General features: G+C 40.2%; 1 protein-coding gene across 7 annotated transcripts in view; it reads left to right on the top strand.

The window, feature by feature from the left end:
- The window catches only part of FRY (FRY microtubule binding protein), a 2,210,679-nt gene that overhangs the window by 1,873,218 nt on the left and 312,637 nt on the right, over nt 1-24,824 (top strand). The gene's annotated exons all lie outside the window — the stretch shown is intronic.

Raw genomic sequence — 24,824 nt, 5'->3', positions numbered from 1 at the left:
GGGAAGTCAGGTAACAACATTGCGGGTAATAGTAGGTACACTAGTACAGTTACATATCCATTTGGAAAGGAGATGATTATAAAGGGCAATTTTGAATTTTGGGGGATGTTGTTCACCACATATAGAGGAAGGGAGGTTATTCCATAATCTGGCAATGGTCCAGGAGTATAGGAGTTTTCCTACAGGTAGATTTGGTTTATGGATTTGGAGTAAGTGTTGGTGTTCAGACTGAAGGGGCCAAAGAGGGGACTAGAGGGCAAGTAGGGAGCTAGGAGCAGGGCAGTTTAATGGTTTATGGATGAGTTTATGAGAGGTGGCTAGCTGAATAAGAAATAGGTGGTGGGGGAATTCTAGCCATTGTAGTTTCCTTAGGGCAGAGCAATGATGGGAAGAGTGGCAACCACCTGTAGTGAATTTGGCAATCTTATTGTAACAGGATTCTAGCTTTAGTTTCAGGGAAGACTGTAGGATAATTAAGAATGGTGCACCATAGGTTAGACATGGTAGAAGGTAGGTGAGGGCGAGAGCTTGTTTGGGTGATAAAGAGAGAAACCTGTTGTGCTTGTAAAGTAGCCCTAGTTTTTTGTGGGTTTTATTGATATTGGATTGGACATGCAGATCAAACTTTAGGTTATCGTCTATTATGACACCTAATAATTTGGTATTGGTTACTAATTCAGTTTTTGTGGTGTTTAGAGAGATTATATGGAGACCTTCTTTACTGAGAATAGTACTCCTTTTGGGGTAAACAGCATAAGCTTAGTTTTTTTGACATTAAAAGAGAGGTGTTTTTTTGTGGAGCCAGGATTCTACTATGGAAAATGCTGTATGGGTTATTTGTTGTAGAGTATTTGAGTTTGGAGCAGATCAGACTATAGTTGAGCCATCTGCATACTGGACTAGGGAGGAGTTTGGAATAGCTTTATGGAGATCATTTATGAAAATATTAAACAGGAGAGGTCCTAAAATTGAACCCTGTGGGACTCCTGTAGGGTTGTAAAGGTAGGGTGGAAATAGAGTTATGCCATTTGACAGCATGTTGCCTGTCAGAGAGATAGCTCTTGAACCAATTAACTGATTGAGAGGATAGTCCTATGGATGAAAGTTGTGTCAGGTGAATGGTGTGGGAGATAGTATCGAATGCTTTGGAAAGATCCAAAAAGAGAGCTGATACTATAAGGCCTGAGTCATGGGCTTTACTGATAATATCTAGGAAGGAGATCTGAGCAGTAGCTGTACTATGCCCTGGCCGAAAACCATGTTGGGTGTGGGAGAGGATGTTATTGTTTAGAATGTAATGGATGAGTTGTTTTTGGATGCATTTTTCTATTATTTTTGATATAGTCGACAGAATAGCAATGGGTCAAAAATTTGAGATATTGGAGGATAGGCCACCTTTATGTAGTGGGAGGATTATAGCTTTTTTTCCAAAGACAAGGGACATAGGACTTCTGGACAGATCTGTTGATGAGGATGCTTATAGGGTAGGCTACAGAGTTAGCGGCTAATTTAAGGAATTTGGCAGGAATATTATCAGCAGAATTAGAACAGGGCTTTAGATTCTGAATTAGTTTTTTTATGTAGGAAATGGATACGGAGAAGAGATTGAAATTCTAAATTGTGGGGTTCCTTGATAGATTTTTGGGTCAGGGGGTGTAGGTTGGAGAGATTATATAGTGGTGGAGAGGAGTCAGATGAGGGGAGGAAGTTGGATGGTAGAGCAGAGGAGAAGGAGGAAATAAGGTTGGTGATGCTTTCAATGAAGTAGGAGTTGAAATTAGAGGTGATAAGGTCATGTGTGAGGTTAGGGTGTGGGCTTGGATTAGATTTGGTGCCAGGGTGTAGTAGAAGACCAAAAAAGTTTTGGGTTAGTTTTCCTATTTGTTTGTAAGTTCCAGAAATACTGTTGCTTGTCTTTGTAGATACATTTTTTTAATTGGTTTCGAAGCTGTTTATACTGGATGAGGTTGGATGAAGTTTTGGATTTGAGCCAGAATTTCCAGGCTTTGTCCCTATTTTTCATAATTTCTCTGATGGATTTAGATAGCCATGGGACATGGTTAGATTTGATTCTCTTGGATCTAGTAGGAGCTAAACTGTCAAGGATATTTAAAAAGGAGTTGTTGAAGTAAAGGATGGCATCAATCTAGAGGGAGAGTTTTAAGACAGTTCCAATTGTAGCTACTTAGAATGCTGTTGAAGGTGTTAGAACAGAATTTAGATAGGTCTTGAATTACTCTAATGTTATGGACTTTTGATATGAAAGAACAGTTCTGAATGGCAAAGTCTGGGAGATGGTCGCTAAGGGAGTTTGGCAAATTGCCATATGTTGGGTATTTAGAAGGATCTGATACTAAGATCCAGTCTAGAATTCAGCCTTTGTTGGTTTTGAAGTTAAACCTGGTGTTAGTGTTAATTAATTGAGTAAACTAGAATAAATTTATACTGCAGGGGATTGAATGGAGGAAGTAGAGGTCCAATAAATGTTCATGTCCCACAAAATAATAGTTTCATTTTTGATAGTAGAGGAGACCTAGTATAGTATATCTTCTAAAACAGGGAGGTTATTTCCTGGGGGAATATATATGACTGTTATACAGAGTTTTTTAGAGTTGTTGATGTCTAGGAAAGAGATCAGGATATCAGCATTTTGAAATTGTGGAATGGGGTTGGTAAATGTGGAAATATTGAGATTATAGGAGTAAATAAGGGCAATGCCACCTCCTCTTTTATGTTGTCTATCTGCTCTAATTACATTAAAATTAGAGGGCAGAAAGTCTGAGTCTTGTATGGAAGGTTTTAATCAGGTCTCGGTAGCAGTTAGGATTTTTGTTCTGTTTTGGGTAAGTCAGGCATGGAACTCAGAGGTTTTGTTACAGATGCTTTGAAAGTTTAGAGTGGTTAAGTGGAGATGTTTAGTGGATTTAGGAGAGGAGCATTGTTGAGATGAAAGTGTAGTTTGGGTGAATATCACCATAGAATAATAGGGAGGAGTAGAAAGAACAGAGACTATGGGTTAGGTCCTGTAGTTTGAAGAGAGAGAGGGGAAAGAAATATTCTGGACAGTTTATTTTGTAGTATGGGGAATATTTATAATGGAGTAGTATGTGCTTTCTAAAGAGAAAAGGAGTTGAGTTGTAGAGGCTAGGGCTGATGCTAGAGTAAGAGATAGCATTAGAGTCTGTGGAGTTGTATAGTTGAGATAGGTGGGTAGGGCATAAGGGTTTAATGCTGTAAGGTTTGAGAGCAGAGGAAGAATGACAATGGGAGGAGATAGACTGTAGAATAAAAGAAGACATAGTGAAGGGAATGCAGTTATGTAAGATTGTAGGACTTATTGGAATGGAAATACAGAGGTGGTTATAAGATTGTTTAATGAATGTGAGGGTGTGATGTGGGAGTGGTTATGAGTGTATAAAGGAAATGAAAGAGGTGGTGAGTGGTAATGGGTGTAAGGTAGGGGAGCGAAGTGAGCCTGGAGCTGGGCTACACCTCGTTAAACTCTAATGCCTGCAAAAAACTGTATGTGAAAACTCTGGTAAGTCCAGAGTCTCTTGCAATAGAGTTTAAAAAGCAGCTGGACACAAACTTAGCTGGTAGAAAGAAAAAAACAGTTGGACAAAAATGTAGCCGGTAGATAGTGTTCAGTATTGTTTCTATGGGATAGTAAAGTAACTGGAACAAAAGTTAGAGCAAAGGGAAGGGGAAAGAAATAGGAGAGGAGAGACTGGTTGGGCCTGGTAATGCGCTACTTGGTAATTAGAGGGAGCAGACGCTGAGAGGTTGCAATTGCACTGTAAGTGGAATTAGCCAATAACTAATAAAAAATACATGTACAGAATTAATTCATTCATTCATTCATTCATTCATTCATTCATTCATTACAGCTCATCATGCTATCCTTCGACTATCATCTAAATTAATTGGCAACATTTAGCTGACATCTTTAACCTACATACAGGTTCAGGAATAGTCCCTGACCATTTCAGACATGCTATCATTATTCTGAAGTCCCTGTCCTTCTTCATCCCGTCATTAGTGTCCACTTTCCAGCCTGTACTGGCTAACAAATATTTTTGAAAAATAATATATAAATAAGTTGTGATCAGATAAACAGATATGGCCTTCTATGTGATGCCCAACACAGTTTCTTGATATACTATGGAACCATAACTACACTTTATTCAGCAAAAGGTAAAATACAGTATAATGCCAACAACATATTCCTTACAGCAGATATACTTATTGATGTGGCAAGAGCTTTCAAAAAGTTGATGACCGCCCGTTAGTCTCTAAACTGTACAAATTCAGCTTTGGGCCAAATATCATTTCTTGGCTTAAAAGTTACGTAGAAAATCATATATTTGAGGTTAGGTAGTCATCAACTTTGTCAGAAATGGGAACCATCAACTATAGTGATTCTCAAGGTAAAATCATGGCAGGTACAGGGTGAGAAGGGCAACTATCCTGGGTGCAAACATTTGGGGGTATGATTAACACTTCATTCTAAGCACTGAACAGCTCCTGATCTGACCCCCATAGTAGCAATGCCAGTGCTGGTAAAATATACATGGATACTTACGTGACAGGGACATACATAGTGTGTGTGTGTGTGTGTGTGTGTCTGTGTGTGTGTGTGTGTGTGTGTGTGTGTGTGTGTGTGTGTGTGTGTGTGTGTGTGTGTGTGTACATACAAAAATAAGAATATCCTGCCTACTGTTTCAGAATGTGAGGCTCAGACAATTTTTTGTGAGAAGTTTTTAACAAACCTTTCTCCCTCAAATTGAGGGGATGACTTTTTTTTTTCCTTAAAGTGGATTTGTGGATGATTTTTATGGTTCTCAAGTGTGACTAATGGGAGGGGGACACCAAAGAGGGGATTCGCTTGATGCCAGACAGCCTAGCTAACTATAGCACTCCCTCAAAATTCACTGCTAAGACCACTGCACTTGTCTTTATTCATCAGTGATATCCCTTATGCTGCCCTCTCAGTTATGTACCAGTGATATATCAATGGTGTACTAGTAAACTAGAAAACACACAGTAAGAGGACTTCCTTCAATACTAGCAATGGACGAATAAGAACAAGTTGTTAATAAAGTCCTCATCCCGCCCCCACCTGAAACAAAAAAGACCACAGTGAAAAACTTCTCAAAAGCCGATTTCACACTTCTAAAAACTAGTGTGGTCTCCTTTAAGGCCCCTGAGCCAGTGGTAAACATTACTCAAACCGCTGAATCACTTACAAATGCCTTCTACCAGCACCTACAGGACTGCATGGATCAGGCAATCCCAAACAAAACTAAGACTCTCTGTACCAAAGGCAAGCGTCCAGTCTGGTGGACCCCAGCCATAAACAAGCTCTACAACAAAAGGAGGAAGCTACTACAAGATAGAGCAAAATCCTTGAAAGGTAAGACACCTTTGATCATTATAAGTAAAAACTAAGAGCTCTCATAAAATCATCCAAGGCAAATTTTGAGAGAAAAATGCCAAGGACTCTAAAGAGAATCCTAAGGCCTTCTTTAGCTATGTTAGAAACCTAGGAGGAAACTCCCAGATATGCTCAGAATTAGTTCAAAATGATGTGAAAATTACTGAACCTACACACATTGCCAACATACTGGCTGACAGGTTCAGTGCAAACTTCTCCCCTCCCCAAAAGGAGAGATATCTATTCCAGAGGATTGTAGCCCCCAAACATCTCCAACGCCCAGGTGAGAACTGCCCTCACTAAGGCAAAAACACAGCATCCATGGGACCAGATGGTGTCCCCGGCTGTGTGCTTCATGAACTCAATGAGGAATTAAACCCACAGTTAGGACAGCTGTTTAATCTTAGCCTCACCTCAGGATACGTACTCCAAGGAGTGGCGCGCGACTGTGGTCCCACTTCATAAGGCGGTGCCTCCACAGACCCTGGAAATTACCGCCCCATTAGCTTGACAAGCCTTATCTGCAAAGCCATGGAGAGGATCATAATGGAACTCATAAATAAAGACATAGGGAACTTGCAGACTTTGGATCCAACTCAGTTTGGCTTTGTCAAAGGCAGATCCTGCCTCTTAAACTTGGTTGACTTTTTCGAGACAGTCACCAAGGCCATTGATGAGGAAAGGCAGTCCATACAGCCTACCTCGACCTGGCAAAGGCCTTGACACAATACCCCACTCAGGTATCATCGAAAACTCATCAGCTTGAATGTAAACCCATACATCACAAGATGGGTTGCAAACTGGCTAAGTGACAGAACCCACAGGGTCAGAGTTGCTGGAGCCATGTCAGACTCAAAGCCTGTCACAAGTGGTGTCCCACAGGGCTCAGTCCTGGGTCCACTCTTGTTCGGCATCTACTTTTCTGAAGTACAAGCAAACACAGGAGGGTTATGGCTGACAAAGTTTGCAGATGACTGCAAACTGGGCCATAGTCGAAAACACATCTGACACAGATATCCTCCAGAAGGGCCTCACAGAAATGGATAACTGGTGCCAGAGCCATGGCCTGAAGTTAAACGCCAAAAATGCATAGTCATACCCTTTGGGAAAAACAAGGCTACCCCTAGCTACCATATAGGTGGCAATCCACTGAGCACAGAAAAAGTCATCAGAGATCTGGGGACCCAGGTTGACAGTAGCCTTTCGTTTGACACTCATGTTGCTAAAGTAGTTAGGAAAACCTCCTATATCACCCACCTGATCATGAAGGGATTCACATCTAGATCAAGGGAGGTCATCGTCCCCTGTACTCATCACTTATTAGACCTATGATTGAGTACAATGCCCGTTCGAATGTATCTGACCAGACACCTGCTGCAGCTTGAAAGGCCCCAAAAGTTCCTCACCAAAAGGATAAAGGGTCTCAAAAATATGTCTTATGCTGCCCGACTGAAAGAACTCCAGCTCTATTCAGTCTCATACCGCTTGCTCAGAGGTGACCTGTGCCTGACATATAAGGCCATGTCAAACCCAGATTTGATGAATATGCTTCACCTCAAAAATCTAGATCCCTCAGAACCACAAGGGCGGGAGACTTAAACCTTGACACGGTTATAAATAGAACGTGCTGGAGGGACAGATTCATCACCCAGAGACTCCCTATGCTGTGGAACAAAATCCCGGTACATGTGAGGCAGAGCACCTCTCTGGTCTTGTTCAAGAGGAATCTTGACCAATGGATGGGAGATTGCAGATATACCCCAGGGATTACTTCAGCGTCACTGCTTGACAGAGGCACAGCAAAATGATAGGCATAGTTTTTATTCAAACTAAAGGGGTGGCGAAAGCCACATAACTATGGGCTAGGCTTATAAATGCCCTTGGGCAGATAGCCTAGTATGAACCTATGAACCTATGAACCTATGAACATAAAACTTCTATGCTAATAATACTTGACTCTAGCCATAAGTGGACTACAGCACCATTCCAGTCCATAGTCACATGAACACTGTTTTTTTGTAACTGTCAAAGATCTACTAGGAAACACCTTGCTCTTACACAATCACCAGAAATATCTGGTTGTTACCCTTGATCTTTCAGTTTCTTTCAAATTGCACGCACAGAAATAGTAACAAAGAACATCCTTGGGTAACTAAAAATGTGTTATAAAATCTCCGATCTTTTGTTTCAGGAAGCACATCAAGCCCTACCCAGGAATGTGTTTCATGCCCAGATTAGAAAATGAGCTCCCTCACTTCTGTTCCCAGGGAACACACAATTTTTATAATCTGTGCATAATAATGTATGGTAATTTGCATATCTGGTAAGTCTACTAACACATCACTGTGAGCTCTTGGACATGGTCAGGTGGCTACCAGTTAGTGCCAGAGCTCTACTGTACTACTCAGCACTCTGCTATGTAAGGTATTACAACTGTAACACTATCCCTAGCCCTGCCTCGTAAATGACCATAACACTGTCTATCCCTGCCTAGTAAATGAATGGTCAGGACTACACTTTACTCCCTTAGGAACAATGATGATAACTCTCTTCGTTAACAAGACCTCCATTTGCACTGACCAATAGTTAAAAAAAAAATTCCAAAACTGAACCCGCCAGTACCATAGCTAAGGTGGGGCAAAGGGGGCAGGCACCCTGGGTGCAAGCTATCAGAGGGAATGATCAGTACTGCACCTGAATTGCCAATCAGGTGAGAGTGTAGCATCGACAGTCATTTAAGCTTCAGGTGATAGCACAACTGCTTAAATGCGTTTTAGTAGGAGTGTATGCTACTAACTGCTTCCATTTTTAGGTCCTCAGCATTGGTTGTCATCAACTTTGGAAGTCTTTTTTTCAGTCCTCGTCTATGAGTTGAGTATAACATCAATCTGGGTGCTGCCCAGTGCACCAATATATCCATTTATGGCTCTGGGGCAGTTTCTTAAACCCTTATCCCTAGTAGTATCTGTCCACAAGAAATCTTGATTACCTTCAGAAGTAAAATTAAGGAACACTTATTAAATGAGAATGTCTGTAACTGTATTAGAGCAATGGTTAACAATTATCATCTATATACATCCAGCCTGGACCACACAGCAGACAAAATTTGCATATCTTCTAAACTAACACTTTTATATACACTGTATGCTTTCTGTCTGCTGAAGATATGTGAATGTGCGCTCTTTGTAAATACCTTGCACATATGTGTATAGTCTGTAAATACCCATCTTGCACAGCACAGCCTAATTTGTATCGCTAAGCCCTGACTATTAAAATACTCAGATGGATTCTGTTTGTCTGGCCAGATAGAATGCTGTACCATTAGCTGCTATTTGCAATTGCCTCTTCATGTATAATTATCCAAATAACAAGCATTTTGACATTCTTCATTCTCATGGCATACTTCCTATGTGCCTAAATGATAAGAGTAGCTCAGTTATACTCTGAGTCCAAAGGCAAAAGAGCCCATATCTAGCTCAAAGATGTAAAATGAGGGTTACCACTTTATTAAGCTCTCTAAAAAACACACAAAAATGCAAGTTTTCACACTCTTGGATGCTTCTCATTTAACCAACGGGGATTTGCAAGCACCATTACCCAAATGTGTCTATGTTGTGCCATGATCTGTCTGACAGAATCCAATATACAGTTACCATAGGATCTTTTTGTTTTTTTATTTGAACCTTTTTTAGCACTCATCCCTCTGTTAATGGACTTCCAGCTTTTTATAAGATGAGTGTTTAACAGCAGAGTTAGGTTATCTGTTATGCTGAACTAATGAATTCAAAAGTGAGTGGAATACATTTACAGGGAATGGAATATGGATTATTGGTATGAGGGAATTAGTCAAGACTTGTGTATAATTGGTTACTATGTGTAAGTAATCAACAGCTGAAGTATAAGATTACTTATGTTTATTACATAAAAACAATAGGTATAAAACAGAGTAGGGCTTTTTGTACACACACACGACTTCTACTACCAGTTACATTTAAAAACTGATCTAGCTAACTAATTATCCAGTAGCATTAGTATTTCGGCTAACTCAGCCTGGGCAAGGGTTTTACATTTACAGAATTAATCATCCCTGGTTGTTTGATATCTTCTAACAATATCTGACAACAATATCCCTTGTATTCCATGTCCACATTAATATCCCCACCTCTGTCGCTAACCTTAATAATTTCTAGAACCTAAAATAGAACATTAATTGAACCTCCACATGTCTCAGAGTGTTTAAATAGTGTATTATCTTTATTTCCTCTCTCCATAGCATAAATATGCTCATATTTTTTTCATACAACTTCCCGGTAGTTTCCTCCCACATAAAAGGTCTCACAGATAGAACATGTGGCTAGGTATGCAACAGATGTTGTATCACAGTGTACTTAATTGGTAAAACAAAATGTCTAATTTGTCAAAGGATTCTTAAAGCTATCAGTGTTGTTACTATTCTTACTATGTCCTGGTCTTGTGTTTCATTTTGGTGATTTTTGTGAGTGTTTACAATGGTCATTTCACACACTGCAGACATTAATGGTGCTTGGTGATTTTTTGGATACTTGTAATATGTACGAAGATCACGTTTAGCTATTTCAACCCTTGTAGCAGTTCTCCAACATAAAATGCCATTCCATTTATGATTTAATTTTATTTTAACCATTAAAACTGAAAAAAGGAGAATCATGTTTAAGAGATGTTAGTTTCTCCTGGCTGAGGAAAATCCAGTGGCTGTTAATTATGATATCCTTTGCAACTTATACTTTTCTAGAAACTGGCACCTTGTAAGCCAAGTTGTCTGGAAAATTACACTCTCCAGTTCATCTTCCATGTGGGAATAATGTGAAAGATACACATCATCCCTCTTACTCCAAACTTCATCCATTATTTTTTATGAGCCCTCTTGTAAGGATCTTAAGAAGCCTAGCTTTACATTCATCTGGCAGTTTTTAGCCCTTATGTGTTGTGTACAAATAACCCAGATATGAGCAGAACAAATATATTTTGGGACATTTACATGTTGCTGTTATCCATAAGGGACACCTCTCAGCTGCATAATGAAGATTATACTGGGGTTCAACACTAATGGCTTGCCCAAGTACATATGCTTCCTTGCAAAGCTCATAAGAAGATACAAAGCTGAAATAAGACAGTCATCTTTAATATGACTTTTTAGAATATTATTTGGCAAACAGACCAAAGAGCCTTGGAGTGAAGTGGTTGGGCTGAGCATAATGCTCTTCCATGAAGTTTATCCTTCCTCATCTTAAAATGTACTTGTCATGCTCATTTAGGTTATAAAATGACTGCTGTGGGTCAACCCTATGACGTATTAGTTGGCAAACCTACATTCTGAGATAAAAATATTTAATCTTACAGCTTGTTGTTGCTGTTGCTATCCAAGGACAAGTTAATTAAATTATGAAAATGAAAATATGCCTGTGCTTATATTTATAAAAGTTCTTTATAGATTTGTTCTTCTTTGTATCCCATTTGGATGACTTTAAATTCACTTCCCATGTATTACATTGGAAGAAAACTCACTGAAGCGTCATCTAGATGAAACTAACAATAAAAGTGCATTTTTGCAGGGAGCAGGTCCCCAGGCAATCCACTCCCATTACTTATAGAGACTAACTCATGGTTGCACAACTGTGGAGAAAAAGAAAATCCAAAAAGCTTTGATTAAGTGGTATCACATAAATAATGATAGCAGAGGCAGTGATTTCCTGTGGTAGCAGTGATCAAGGACTTGCACGTTGGGCCTCTACTGAAAATGGACATATATCCAGTTAGACTAGCCCGGTCAACAAATGTAAAATAAAATGTAAAATAAATATATTTAAGTAAGTCACTTTAACTGGGACAAGTCTTTTGGAAATAGGACAGGCTTACACGGGAGTAAGTCACTTACACTGAGAGCAAGTCTTTCAGAATCAGGACCCCCTATGCTATGCATTTTATTGAAAGAAGTTTATGAGTTAAGGTATTGATTGTTTGAAAGACAACAAAAATTCTTCTTGGAAGCATATCTCTCGGCTCTCCAGAATTTTGCAGAAGGCCCCTGATTTTCCCTCATATTTTGCCCTGACCCCTGTAAAAAAAATGATATTGTGATAAATCACTGAAGATTACAGTCAGTCAAGTAAGGCTATACATTACAGTTTCATACGTTATATCATTCAGAAAATACATGTTGATGCAAAATATGTTGTTCTACCAACTTTATAAGTGACTTAAAATAATATTTAAACATTATCCCTTTGTGACCCCCCCCCCACTTATTTTTGGCTTTGTCCAGAATTCTTAAGAAAAAACACTCATTACTGGTATTAGGTGCTGCAATCTAAGTTTACTCTTGCCCTGACATGCACTGACCTTGGAGGTAAACATATTAAATTAGCAGATACAGGGATCGAGAAAATAAATCCATTTTTGACAGCCAAATCAGTCACGCCTTTGGAGTTAATCATATTGTTTTGGAATGCTTGGGGCTAAGAAGTTAATTCCATTTCTGAAACACATCCATCTTTTCTTTGTTTGATACAGCTTTCACTCAAATAGTCTGTGATTGGCTGACAAGGAACTCATAATGTACAACCTTGCACAATATTTTTTATTGGTTAGGGCACACCTTTTTGCCACTCCATTTGCTTGTGAGTGCATTGACTGTTTTTTTTTTAGCTTCAGCTGCTGATTGTGTACTGTAAGACTATGTCATTGCATGTGTTATAATATGGAGAATGACAACACAAGATACATGCATCTCTATGCAATAAGCCTTTAAATGTTCTCTTTAATCATGTGGACTTAACAAAGGTCTTGGGTTAATGTATTAAACTGTGAGAATTGAGCCGTGGTTTGTGAATTTATCTGCACTTTACAAGACAACTTTAAGTTGTAAAGAGACTTGTAAAATGAGGTTTGACTAAAAGAAATTGACAGTCCAGGCTGGCTAGCTTTCTGTAATCCCATACTCATATTATTCACTTTTAACCATTAATTTGCATATTTTATGTTCCCCTCACCATTCCCCAGCCAGTCAACAATATGGTACCGCATGTTCCCTCTCCCTGAGTATCTGTATAGCTGCTTTTCTGAGATCTCAGATGTATCCCTTTACATGGCAGATTTTCCAACTTCTTTTAGGACAGAATCTTGGCAGCTAGTTATTCCCAAGGCTGAGGAGTCAAGACGGTTTATCAATATACCATATAGAGATGTATGTATAGAACATTGTTATTCCCTGTACTAAAACAGAAAGAAAACTAAATATTTAGCTTTATAGAACACAGCCACCAGCTGAAGCTAAATAAAGGTATTTTAGTAATGCCCCAAGGAAAGAAAAATTGGATGAAACCATATGAAAATTGCAAAATGTAAATTCCTGCAGCAGAACACAGAAGCAAGAATCTAACAAAGATCATATTATTCATATAGATTACCTGAACCTCTCTTCTTCCTGAAACTAAATATAAGCCAGGACCAGTTTGTGTCTAATGCAAGGAACCAGTCAGGGCATGTACATGTCAGTCCAGAGCAGTGGATTGGACTAGCAGGGAGATCAGTGAGTTACTCTTCAAACAATTAGCTGCATTTTAGTACTTCACCATGAGGAATAGGTAGGTAAGTTGCCAGATCATTAAATCTGTCTTTTTACATAGAAATAACTTTCACATTTTCATACCTGATAGAGAACTCCTTGGTTCAACAGCATGTCACTTTTTCTGTTTTTAATGAAGTCAGCATGCCTGTAATAAAACTGATCATTATAACAATGTATGCTTTTGCTCTGCAGACACAATTTAAAACTTGCTGTTAGCCCCATAATAACATTGTTTATGGAATGTTGAAACTAGCCATATTTTAGATATTCTGTGTTTTTCTGCATAAATTTCAAATTAATATTTCATTTAAAAGATAAAAAGTAGTCTACAAGATGAGATGTAACTCTAAAACAATGTTATATGTAGCACTACGTTTATTCTTCCCAAACTATACATCTATCTGTATATTTTCCCTCGCAGTACTCGTAACACAAGTGCTCCTGCTTGCACATCTTTTGCTTGTGTTTTATTTGCTCTGGCATTTTATACTTGAGTATTGTTTCCTCTAATTAACTGTGCTCTTACTGTTTGCAAGTAGAATTGCCCTAACTGAGAAAAAGAGTAAAATGAAAAGATGCAATCTGAAGTGCATTTTGTTCCAACTCAGTGTGATCTTAGAATTTGAATATGTAAGAAGGGGTGGGGGAGCTTGCCTTTTTGGGTCTATATTATATGCTCTAAGAAACTTTTCTTCGAACATGTAATCATTAACACCTAAAGAGCGAACACTCTAAAGCACGAACGGCCACATCCACAAATTTTTTTCCTCGGGGGGGGGGGGGGTTCAGTTGGGCATTTTCAAGAATTGCCCTTTTCCCCAACGTAGATAGAGCTCGAAGTTGGTATATTTAGTTAGGGGGGTATAGCCCCCCACTTGATTAGGGTTTTGAAGTTTGTGTTTTTTGTGTACAGCCCCATGAATTTTTCCCTGAGAAAAGAATTCACGGATGTGGCCGTTCGCACTTTAGAGCATTCGCTGTTTAGGTGTCCATAATTTTATGTTCAAAGAAAAGTCTCTTCAAGCATATACTATAGACCCACCTTTTCTTGTTGCTTCTTTGCAGGTTTGTGTTTTTCTCATTTTTTAATATAAACACTTAAGCCCTTGAGCTAATACTACTGTGTATTATCAGATGAGCAGTTTATACCTGAGCAAGCAAGGAAAACTACAGTTGTGTAAGTAAACTTACTATGACAGTAGATGTTATGTAGCAATAATCTAAGCTATATGAGACATCCTGCCAAGGACTGAACCAGCCAGCCAACTTCCAAAGCTTTCACGCACCTTCCACACACCCTAAACACTCTCAAGTAGAGCAATCACTGTCTAGGGCACGTTAACGTTAGAGATGTCTTGTGTCAGAAGAAGGAGACTAGAGCCCAGTCAGATAGGAACAGTAATAATAAAATCACCGCACCCCAACATAAAAATAGCAAACAAAGAGGGGGATGGAGGGAGGGAGCAGTTAGTGCTACAGTGATGTATTTGAACATCTACAGTTATGGTAAGATTACTTACACAACTGTACTGTTTTCTTCATTAGATCACTGTTGCAGCAGCTTAAGCTGTAAAACTAAATGCCAAGAAATGCATAATAGTATCCTTCAGAAAGTCATCCACCCCTGGTAACTATCATATTAACAACACACCCCTTAGAGTTGACCCAGTAGTCAGGGACTTAGAGACACACTTAGACAGTAATCTACCCTTTGACCATCATGTGTCTACAGTAGTAAGAAAATCATTCTATGTTGCACAACTTATAAACAAAGGTATGGCATCTAGGTCCAAGGAAGTCATTGTTCCACTGTATTCTGCATTCATCAGACCTGTCATTGAGTACAGTGCCCCCTTTGCTATGTACCTAATCAGGCACATCCAACAAATGTAATATCCACAGAGGTTGCTCACTAAAAGAATATAGGGCATAAGTAACATGCCTGTGCAGACCACCTCAAGGCCCTATCCCTGTATTCTGTCTCCTACAGGCTGTTGAGGGGAGATCTATGCCTGGCATACAGGGCATTCACAGACCCATCTCTGATGGACCTCCTGCATATCCACAAAATAAACAGCACCAGAATTACCCATTCTAAATACTTAAACCTTACCTGTAATATAAATAGGACCTGCTGGAGTGACAGGTATGTATCCCAGAGACTACCCCATCTCTGGAACAGGCTCCCCATCCATGTGAAGCAGAGTTCTTCCTTAATCCAATTCAAGTGTAACTTGGACAATTGGATGGGGAACAGGAAATTCATCCATGGTTTGGCACCTATGTCTCTAATGCACACAGGCAGCCTGCAAATGGTTCATCTCCGAGGCTCCTGCTTCTAAATGTTTAATCTCCCAAGCCCCTGCTTACATTTATCAAGGGTACCAGAACTTGTCAGAGGTTTGGGGTGCATGGTTAGGCTTAAAAAGGCTGTTGTGGTTATTAGCATAGTACACACCTATGAACCTATGGGATAAATACACAGAATATATCTGTGGCCTTGTCTTTTTTTATAAGACTCAAGGTCTACAAAAACTACAAAAACTGCTGGTGAGGAAAGTAATCTCTTTTTTGTCTGTGAGTTGATTAAACAGAAACAGCTGCTTTCTGCTTTACCTATTTCATTTTTTTATTTTTTGAGAAATCTGCTTGGCCTAGTGTTTGTGTTCTATGTCACAGATAGAGTCTTAAAGGGTTAGGAGGGTGGCCTAATGGTTAAGGTGTTTGCCTTATAAACCCAAGGTGCAGGGTTTAAGTCTCACAAGGATAATTGGCTAGGCTTAAAATGGCTCACATGGGCAATTAGCCTAGTACTACTTCATGAACCTTCAAATTACCCTGACTGCACATTTCACATGCTTTTTTCCATTGGTTAATTTGTTTCTTGAGTGATATTTAAATACACAGAGTGGATCTGTGGCCTTATCTTTTCAGATAAGACCCAAGGCCTGCAAAAACTGCAAGCACTGTTGGTGACTCCCTTCTGGTTATTTTTCCCACCCACCGTCATATTTTTTTATGTGCTTTTTTAACTTGGTGATTTTTAAGATGCCCGCTCTTACTGTCAATTCAACTTTATAAGTTCTTCCATTTCTACACTGCTGTCGATATCTTAAATTGTTTGCCTTTCTTTGTGCTTATTTTGAAAAAAAGTGCATTTTGCTTCTCATTGTCTATTCTACTGACTTACTTGCTCTGAATTCATTCTCTAGCTAGCTGCTGGATAAAGTAGTGCATTTTTACACTCTAGCAAGCTCTTGTCTGTGTTTTTACATCAAGAGGACAGAGGACTTTCCATCCATTGGCAGAGCATGGTAGCCTAGCCTGTATAGGTTAGGGAAACATACTAGAGATGTAGTTGTTTCATAGGCCAGAGGGCTTATTAATTAGCTTACCTTGTTTTTATTGTCTTTATAAATTCTGCACAATTGAGTAGCTCTGGGCTCATTTCTACAAAACAAAGAATTTTTATTAAATAATACCATTGCCACCTATCCAGTATTTTTACGAACTAACCAGAAGTCAGAATGTTCATCCTGTAGTCTAGAAAGCACCATACAAACTCCAGTATTCTGTTTATCTATATAAACAGAATGCCAGAGCTTGTAAAAAAACAGCCATGGAATAACTTTTCAACTGAGAAGCATTGTAAGGCATTTAAAATAAGGATTTATTAAAAACACGGAAATAAAGGAAAGGAAAGCATTCCACCTCATGATGATGTATGCATTTATGTCATAAAATGGGTGGGAAAGTGGGCGGGGTGGGCAGGGAAATGGGCAGAGACAAGCAGGGTTGTAGGAGGTGCAAGGGGGTGTGGCTTTGGTCCGGTTATCTTGAATTATTTGTTGCCTTTCCTTGAGTTTGTTTGTTTGTAGTAGCATTTCACTCTGCACACTCTTTTACATTAGGAGGACTGTGATTATACGTTAAGCGGTACTAGATGTTTGCTTGGTCTATCTGAGTTGGTAAGCACACAAAAGCACTCTTAAGTGTAGTCGTTCTATTGGGCAGAGGGCTTAGTAGTCAGCTTTCTGTATTTACAGTGCTGGTTTAAATTTGGCACATTTGCATGGAACTGCTCACTGTGCCAGTGCCCTGTAGAGACACAAACATCGAGAAGCACATTTTCACTTTAGACCTGCCCATAAAGCAGTGCCTTGTAAGGCAGTAAATATAAAGGAAATACCTTGCATACTGAGCAGCTAGTTGCTCATTGAGTAGTGATACTGTTAAATGTAGTATCTTATAGCCTAGCATGCCTCCCAACACCCACCCAAAAAAAGCACCTTTAATAGCCTTCTGTTAACTCCTGCATGCCACATCCTTGTAGCTCACCCATTAGGGGATCAGACAACATGGATATGCGATTTCATAATTACTCTGCAGCCAGCTTAGTGGATATGGTTATCTTGAGACAACTTGGCAATTGTCTCATGTTTACCAAAAGCCACCTAATCCTTAAAGTAATGGGTGTAGTATGCGAAAAGTATACATACATGATGTCACTGGAAGCTAAATGCTCTCATAAAAGCACACAACATGTTGTCAGAACCATGCACACAGCATTTCCCACACATAGCACACCACATGCACACATAGATCAACATATGCTGAGGTACTTAAATGCAATCTTATAAAACAAAAAAGACCTCCTACAATATCCATCAGCAAAGATTATTCTCAGCAAACCCAAAAGCAATCAGCAAAAGCAACACCCAGCAACATACATACAACCTAAATCAGTGGAGCTCCAAATATAAAGCCCATAGGACAAACAAACACACTTCCCAGGACTCTAGTCAGAGGGGGACTCCATTGTAAGGCATACTGATGCCCCTCTAACCAGGCTGAACAGGGAGAAGATAATGGTCAGTTACCTATCTGGAGCCAGGATCCCCCAAATTATGCATCCACTCGGGTCACTGCACCACAAGTACTAGCATGATTCTATCATAGTCCATGTAAGAGTAAATGACCTGAAACTTACCTCCCTAGACTATATGAAGACGGATTTTATAGATTCCTCTGACTGTGTGTCTCAGGCTAGTATTAGCCTTACATTGAGCAGCATATTACCTTCACCAAGAATGATACCACAATATAAACAAAAAATGATTGATTTTAACATCTAGCTGAGCTTCTGGTGTCATTCTAAGGAAGTCCAATCTTTGTTAGCATGGGAAGAACATGGTTAGCAAACCATGTTGGTTTGCCAGGGACAGCCTGCACCTGTCCCCTCTAGGCTTTTGAATACTGGCTAAAACTTTAGCCTTACCCATAGAGCCTTTTTAGGCAATGCTAAATTGATAAACCTACCAACATAGAAAAATCAACTCAACTAAACCTAAAGGTGTTACTGCTCAATACCAGGAACCTAAACAAAAAGCTAAACTCCTTCCATGCCCTCCTCACCCTACAAAATATAGACATCTGTGCTGTTATTAAGACATGGTTTAAAGATGCAGATAGTACCAGTGCAGTGCAAGGTTTCAGTACCTTCCACACTTTTAAACCAGTAGCTGCAGAGACAGGGACTAAAGGTGTAGGTGACTCGATATACATCAATAACAAGTATACTTCTAGTCTTGTTAAACAGGATGATGAGCTGGAGTTTCTCCACGTGCAGGTCAGCATAGATAAAATCCTGTACCATATCCTAGCAAGTTATAGGCCACCCTCTATGTCCCATAGTGCATATTTAAACCTGTTGGAGGCACTCAAAATTCAACCTAACACCTTACTTATGGGAGACTTTAATTTTCCTTCTATAGTCTTGGAATCCTACACAGCCATAAATCGACAGGGACAGAGATTCCTGGACTTCATAAATACACTCTTAACCAGTTAGTGAATACACTCACAAGAGGTTCCACATACTGGACCTCGTTCTCACAAATATGGAAGAATGCTGCACCACCCCCAATGTCACATATTTCCTGATAAGGCACCCACCCCTGCATTAATTTACTGTATAGCTATCCACCCATTACCCCACCACCCCTCCCCACTCCCACATCCCATACCATCAACCAATCAGATGTCCAACCCCTCCTACCCAGCCCCCTCCACCTTCCCACAACCCTAAATTACTCCTCCCACCCTCAAACTCCATTCCCATTCCCTCCTCCCCTAAATAATTCCACTTACCTCCCTCCCTTACTCACATACCACCCTACCCATCACACTCCTTAGTCAATCATTATGCTCCTCCGTTACCTTTTATACCCTATTCTCCCCATCCTGTCATTCCCTTCCCTGTTATCACACACACCTTAATCTACATCCTAACTCCCCTACATCCTCCTACACCAGAAGCTACATTACCCACTACTCCTCTCCCATTTCACTCACTCTTTTCTCCTGCCCTGAACACACTATCCCCAAAATTAGACTCCTTTCAAATAGCTTCCCACCTGACAAACACAAAGCAAAGTTTCTCCCACCTTGCCCTACTAAATCACTTCTACTCCACCTCTGTAACTCTCTGCATCTCTCAGGTGACATCCACCCCAACCCAGGCCCCCACAACAACACATCTACTCCCATCCACACTGCTCACACACTCCCTTAAACCCCAGAACCTGCTCTTAAAACTCTCTCCTTTTACTCCATCAACATCCATGGCATTCTTAACCACGTAACTGAATTTTACTCCTGGATAGCCCAACACTCCCCTAACATAGTCTCACTCTGAAACATTGCTAAAACCTTATAACACAGACAATGAATTCCTCCCCCTGGCTACAACATCCTAAGCCTTAACAGAACACATAAAAAATGAAGGGGTAGCCGTAATGTACTGTGACTTCCTTACCTTATCCCCCCTAACCAACCCACCCCCTCCCTTTTACCCAGCTGAACTTGTCATTGCTAACTGTAGACTAAATAAAGACAAAACCCTAACTATTCTTGCTCTCTATATACCCCCCTGGAGATAACATACCCTTACTCGAACACATTCTGCACTGGACAGCTGACAATATACCTAACAAACCTATTATACTAGGTGACATTACTATCAATTGGTTTGGCATCACTTCTAGCTCTTCTACCACCAGCATAAACCTACACCAGCTTATCTCATCTCCCGCTTTCCTCCACAAGCCTACAAACTCTAGCTCTGTCCTTGACTGGATTCTTGTCTCACATCTTAACCTCTAGAACCACCCCGGATCTCTACCAGAGTCTATTAGTGATCTCTCCCCTATAAGAATACATAGATTCTCCCCTCACCTCCTGAGACCACATAAATTTAAAGAATGCCGTAAGCTTGCCAACTTCAACCCTGACACTTTCAACAACCATCTGTCTGCAATTGACTGGTCTTTCCTCACGAACCTCTCTCTCAGTGAAGCTGTTCCCAATTCAACTCTGTCTTCCTAAACACCCTTAACTCCCTAGCTCCACACAGAATTGTCATTGTAAAATTATGCTGCTCACCTTGGCTCACCAAGCCAACCCAGTCTCTCATATATAACCAAGATTCTGCATGGAAACTCTGGACAAAAACAAAGTCACTCGCACATTTCCAAAAGTATAGAGATCTCCGTAACCTGGCCAAAAAAAACATTAAAATTGATAAGAAAAACTTTTAACACATACCCCTAACTACATAAACAAAAGTCCCATAAATTCTGGAATTCTGTCAAACAGATTCTCCACCCTGGAAACCCCTCTACACCCAACCCATGCCCCCATAACTCTCCCCTAAAAACAGCTTCTGTCTTCAATACTTATTTCATTGACACCATTAGCAACTCATGCCAACCTCCAACCATACCACTCCCACACCTCCCACCACCCCTCCACTCCTAAAGTGCACTTCCTCACTTAACCCCATCCCCCCTAGCTACATTAAAAACCTTCTTCTTAAACCATGCTCCCCATCAGCTGACATCCTACCATCTATCTTCCTAAAGGCTGCTGCTAACTCCATAGCTTGCCCATTCTCCATCCTCATTAACCGCTCTACACGCAAATCCACTGTCCCAACTTTTAGATGAAATTCTACACCAATTCACAAGGCAGAAACTCTGTTGAACTCTCCAACTATCACCCTATTGCTATACTCTCTCCCCTCTCCAAAATTCTTGAGCACTGTGCCCATAAACGAATCCTGTCTTATCTCATTCAATCAAACCTCATCACCCCTACCCAGCATGGTTTCCACCCCCACCACAGCCATCTTCCTAGCCAGAAACAATAATAAAATAGTGCCCTGCCTCTTCTTAGATCTGTCCAAAGCCTTTGACACCATCTCCCACCCCATCCTCCTCTCCAAACATACCCAGCCCAATCTCTCCCCCAGAACTATCTCTTGGTTCAACAGCTACCTCTTACGTAGACAGCAATCTGTCAAATGGCTCTCTGCCCTATCTCCCTTTTTCCCTGTAAAAATGGGCATTCCACAAACATCAATTCTAGGCCCTCTTCTTTTCAACATTTTTACCAACCAACTCCATACATCTTGCCCATAGTCATCCCTCATACAGTATGTGGATGACTCCACCATCATCAATATTGCAGACAACCCCTCTGACCTGCTAACCCTAACTCAAACTTCTGTTAACTTCACTGAAACTTCGCTCTCTAACAACCAGTTCATACTGAACCCTAAAAAGACAAAACTCCTCCTATTCCTACCTAATTCTCTCACCATCTTAAGTCCTCTTTCACCTCCGGTCCGCTAATGATTGGCAGTTGATTTTTACGTGCTGAGTTGCCAGCCCTAATGCACAACCTTCAACGAAGGTGCGCCCATTCACGCATGTCTCCACACAGGAGACGCTCTAGCTGAGAGTCAAACCAGTCAGCGTCTTGCTGTGAGGCGACAATGCTAACATCTTGAAAAAAGGGTCTAGCACAGAGAAATGACTGGTGCCAAAGTCATGGCTTAAAACTCAATGCAAAGAAATGCATTATAGTACCTTTTGGGAAATCAGACACCCCAGAAAGCTACATCATCAATAATACACCCCTAAGTGTTGACCCACTAGTCAGAGATCTGGGAACACATGTAAACAGCAACCTGGCCTTCAGTCAACATGTATCCAAGGTTGTAAGGAAATATTTATATGTTGCTCATCTTATAAGTAAGTGCATGGCATCTAGGTGGAGGGAAGTCATTGTACCACTATACTTGACCCTCATCATACCCATAATTGAGTATAATGCCCCCTTTGGTATGTACCTGACCAGACACATGCAGCAACTTGAATGTCCGCAAAGGTTCCTTACAAAAAGAATTCAGTGCATAAACACAGTACCCTATGCAGATCGCCATAAAGAACTACCTCAGTACTCAGTCTTCAAAGACTACTGAAAGGTGACCTATGCCTGGTGTACAAGTTATCCTTGGACCCCGCTCTGATGAACCTTTTCTACATCCGCAAAACAAACAGTATCAGAACTACTAGATCTAAAGACCAAAATTTTGCTTGTAAAATAAATAGGACATGGAGAGACAGATACATATCACAGACAATTCCCCTTCTCTGGAAAATCCATGTGAAACAAAGTCCCTCCCTAACCCTATTTAAGCATAACTTGGACCATTGGATGAGAAATTGAAAATTCACCCCATTCTGGTACCTACATTTCTGATGGACAGAGGCATTCAGTAAATCACGTCGTAATCAACAATCACCCCTATATATTTGGATTGCACAAATAGGCTTATAAATGCCCAAGTGGTCATTAGCCTAGTATATAACTATGAAACTATGAATACCAGACCTTAGAAAAAAAGGGAGGAGGAAGAAGGATCAGAGTCCAGAAACTCCTAGAGAATAGCCCCAGCAAAGCCTGTTCTGGACCTAGAAAAGGAACTGAGTTTGTACTGCTTGGTAAAGGTATTTACAGATGACCAAGTTGCTTGCTTTAGTATATTCTTAGAGTCCATCCCTTTACAAAAATTATACAGAAGTAACCAGATCCCTTGACAGAATGGGTCTTCACTTTCCCTGGAAGTATCTTGTTGTGGTGAGAATAGCAAAAAGCAATAACATGAGGCAACAATTTAGAAACAGTCTGTTTTGACACTGATTGTCACTTTTAATTACCTTCATAAAAAATAAACAGTTGATCAGAAGTCCTGAAGTTTTTTTTTTTTTGTCTTGTCAGTGTAGTATCTGATTTGCCTTTTTGGTTTAAGGAAGAAAACAGGAATATGAATTGCCTGTCTCAGTGTAAACTCTGAAACAGCCTTAAGTATAAAGGAATGATTTGTTCTGAATGTTACTGCATCTCTGTGAAAGAAGAGATACAGATGACTTACCATAACATCTTGTAACTCCGATGCTCATCTTGCAGATGTCAGAGCAATGAGTAACACTGTTTTCCAAACAAGAACTTCAAATAGCCTCATGATCAGGTTCAAAAGGAAAAAGTGTAAAGTTTTACTAGTATGAAAAGAAGGTCTCAAAAAGGAGCCACCTACCTTCTCGGCGGATGGATATGTAAAACCCCTTTCACAAACTGTTTCACTTGAAGTAGGTTAGAAATGAAGGAATCTAAGAGAAGACAGGCAGAGACAGCCTAAAGGTGAATTTTGATAGAAGAGGATAATCACTCCCAAAAATACTGCAGAATAAAGGAGTGTAAGCTATCAAAGAGTCCTGGTTCTTGTCTTGGTACCAACTAAAAAATATTTTCCGCTTAGCCATGTATGATCTTCTAGTAAAAGATTTCTTTGCTCATCGTCAGAAAAAAAGGTGCATAAAATGTACTAAAATTCTATCATCCAGGCAGTCATTTTCAGGTAGGGGTGTATCAATCAACCCCTGTCTTGTAGGAATAACTCCATTCTGTGAAGAAACTTGTGGTAATTGCCCTTGGGAAAACTACTTATGCCTGGGCCAAAAGGGGTTCACCAAAGTTTTCCCTGGAGAGTCCTTCTGCACCTTTAGAACAACCCTGGTTATCAGAGGAAAGGGTGAAAAGGTATCCAAGAACTTTCTTGACAATGGGAATGAAAGGTATCTGTCTTCCAGATCTGTGTGCAAGGAGTCCTGTGGCAGAATTTCTTTAACTTTCTGTTGTGGGTGGTGGTGATCAGATCTACTTGAGTAGTTCCCCACAGTCAAGCGATTCCGGGAAGTCCTCTCTTGCAACTTCCATTTGAAAAGGTGTTTCCTGGTCATGCTCAGCTTGTCTGCACTATCTTTTGCTGTGATAAAATTTACGTATCTTGGAGGGATAGATGAAACTGAATCTTGAATTCCCATGCTGCCATAGCCAGTCTGCAAATGGGGTAGGAATGGGTTTCCCCTTGTATATTTATGTATCACATCATTGTGGTGTTAACTGTGATTACCAGCAGAGGGCCTGGAGTCCAATGATGGTTCACAAATTTGAGAGCAGCTATTTGCTCCAGAGGGCCTTGACTTTCACCCCCTTGGGACAGCTCCCCAAGTAAAGTCTGATACATTTGTGGTTACATACTGAGTATGAGCTGGAGGGGAAAATGGAGACCTGGGTTGTGAGACAGCTGATTCACCCACCAGAGTTAACTCCTTTTTCACAAACTTCAACACTGAAATTTTAAATGAACTGGGTTGCTGGTGTTGGGTTTGATAGTAATTTGATAAACCATTAAATGTTCTTCATGTAAGGAATCCTGAGAATAGCAGAGACCACAAAACCTAGAATTTTTGTGATATTCCCTACAGATGTTAAATAGTTGGAAAATGTAAGAAACTGATCCTTGTAACATTCCTATCCTGTGGGAGGGAATGAGAGAAGATTTCTATATGTTCACCTGAAAACCTATGCTGGGAAAAG

Source organism: Protopterus annectens, chromosome 5.part1 (genome assembly GCF_019279795.1).
Source record: "Protopterus annectens isolate FY-2018-M chromosome 5.part1, PAN1.0, whole genome shotgun sequence".
In the NCBI taxonomy this organism is placed as follows: Eukaryota; Metazoa; Chordata; order Ceratodontiformes; family Protopteridae; genus Protopterus; species Protopterus annectens.
Note: the sequence above shows the minus strand (reverse complement) of the source record. Positions and strands in the feature narration are given on the sequence as shown.